The 2373-nt window shown below is 64.7% G+C and overlaps 1 non-coding gene across 1 annotated transcript; it reads left to right on the forward strand.

The window, feature by feature from the left end:
- Positions 1-119, forward strand: LOC131868905 (5S ribosomal RNA). The gene has a single exon (XR_009367306.1). It is a non-coding gene; the product is annotated as a 5S ribosomal RNA (ribosomal RNA).
- Positions 120-2373: the final 2254 nt, after the last annotated feature.

Below are 2373 nucleotides of genomic sequence, written 5' to 3' on the forward strand. Positions count from 1 at the left end.
GGGTGCGATCATACCAGCATTAGTGCACCGGATCCCATCAGAACTCCGCAGTTAAGCGCGCTTGGGCCGGAGTAGTACTGGGATGGGTGACCTCTCGGGAAGTCCCGGTGTTGCACCCTTTTTTAGTTTTTCGCCGGGCGTCGCAATGCTATTTGAATAAACCTTTTGCCCGTTTGCGTTCTCGTCGGGGCCGGGCCGGGCCGGGGTGCGCTGCCCGCACTACCGCGCGCGCGGGGGCGACACCGAGCGCGCACCCGAGGCGCCCCGAGCACACAGGCCACGGTGCAACCCGGGCGTTGTGCGCGCACCCCGGTGCGCCCGAGGTGCTGCGCGCGCACCCAGGTGAAATCGGTGTGCACCTCGGCCAGTGCGCGCTCGGTCGAGTCGCGCACGTTGGCCAAGGTGCACGGTGATGTTTCTTACTCTAAGGTTCCGCACCAGACGCCCGGGACAGGTGAGCGAAGCTGGGCGGGGCCGGGTGCGCGGCCGGGGCAGGTGCACGCAGCTGGAGAGAGCTTTGGAGCACACTTCGGAGCGCACCAATGATGCGCTCCATTCAAAAGTTTCCTGAAAAGGCAAAAAAAGTTGAGATTATAGAATTTCCCACTTGAGAGATTGTAAAAAAAAAAAATTTAAAATGAAGGAAACGCGGGTGCCAAGGTGTGCGCAGCCCAGCCAAGGTGTGCGCACCAAGGCGCCCACCCTGGCGAAGGTGCACGCAAGGTGCGCACCCGAGGCAAACCGGACAATTAACCCAACTTTCGACTTCGCGCGCACCTTGGAGCGCACTTCGGAGCGCTCCTTGGTGCGCACCAATCTTGGGCACCTCGGAGTGCACCATGGCGCCCACCAAGGTGCGCACCCGGGGCAAACCGAGCTCCGACTTCGTGCGCACCTTGGAGCGCACGAAAGGTGCGCACCATGGCGCCCACCAAGGTGCGCAGCCCAGCCAAGGCGTGCGCATCAAGGTGCGCACCCTGGCGAAGGTGCGCACCCGGGGCAAACCGAGCTCCGACTTCGTGCGCACCTTGGAGCGCACAAAAGGTGCGCAACCCAGCCAAGGTGTGCGCACCCCGGTCAAACCGAGCTCCGAATCGTGCGCACCAGAGGTGCACGCCATCGTGCGCACCTTGGAGCACACTTCGGAGCCCTCCTTGGTGCGCGCCGATGTTGCGCACCTCGGAGCGCACCCGGGGAAAACAATGCAATTAACCCGACTTTCGACTTCGTGGGCACCTCGGAGCGCTCTCGGGTTCGCACCTCGGAGCACACCGAGGTGCGCACCTTTGATGCGCTGCCTTCACCAATTTCCAGAAAAGGCAAGAAAACATTGAGAAGGTGTGCGCACCGAGGTGCCCACCCTGGCGAAGGTGCACGCGAGGTGCGCACCCGGGGCAAACCGGGCTCCGACTTCGTGCACGCCGCACCTTGGAGCACACTTCGGAGCGCTCCTTGGTGCGCACCAGGGCGCGCAACCCAGCCGAGGTGCCCACCCCGGCGAAGGTGCACGCGAGGTGCGCACCCGGGGCAAACCGGGCTCCGACTTCGTGCACGCCATGGTGCCCACCGCGGCGAAGGTGCACGCGAGGTGCGCACCCGGGGCAAACCGGGCTCCGACTTCGTGCACGCCGCACCTTGGAGCACACTTCGGAGCGCTCCTTGGTGCGCACCATGGTGCCCACCAGGGCGCGCAACCCCGCCGAAGGTGCACGCGAGGTGCGCACCCGGGGCAAACCGGGCTCCGACTTCGTGCACGCCGCACCTTGGAGCACACTTCGGAGCGCTCCTTGGTGCGCACCATGGTGCCCACCAGGGCGCGCAACCCCGCCGAAGGTGCACGCGAGGTGCGCACCCGGGGCAAACCGGGCTCCGACTTCGTGCACGCCGCACCTTGGAGCACACTTCGGAGCGCTCCTTGGTGCGCACCAGGGCGCGCAACCCAGCCGAGGTGCCCACCCCGGCGAAGGTGCGTACCCGGGGCAAACCGGGCTCCGACTTCGTGCACGCCGCACCTTGGAGCACACTTCGGAGCGCTCCTTGGTGCGCACCATGGTGCCCACCAGGCCGCGCAACCCAGCCAAGGTGTGCGCACCAAGGTGCACGCGAGGTGCGCACCCGGGGCAAACCGGGGTCCGACTTCGTGCACGCCGCACCTTGGAGCACACATCGGGGCGCTCCCGGGTTCGCACCGGCGTTGCGCACCGTGGTGGGCACCTCGGAGCACACCAAGGTGGGCAGCGAGGTGCGCACCTTTGATGCGATGCCTTCACTAATTTCCATAAAAGGCAAAAAAAAAACGAGATTTTAAAATTTCCGTTTTGAAAGATAGTGAGAAAAAGGGAATGCTGGTGCCATCTTGAGCCCGCCCTGGTG

The sequence above is a fragment of the Cryptomeria japonica genome, unplaced genomic scaffold, assembly GCF_030272615.1.
Source record: "Cryptomeria japonica unplaced genomic scaffold, Sugi_1.0 HiC_scaffold_224, whole genome shotgun sequence".
NCBI lineage: Eukaryota > Viridiplantae > Streptophyta > Pinopsida > Cupressales > Cupressaceae > Cryptomeria > Cryptomeria japonica.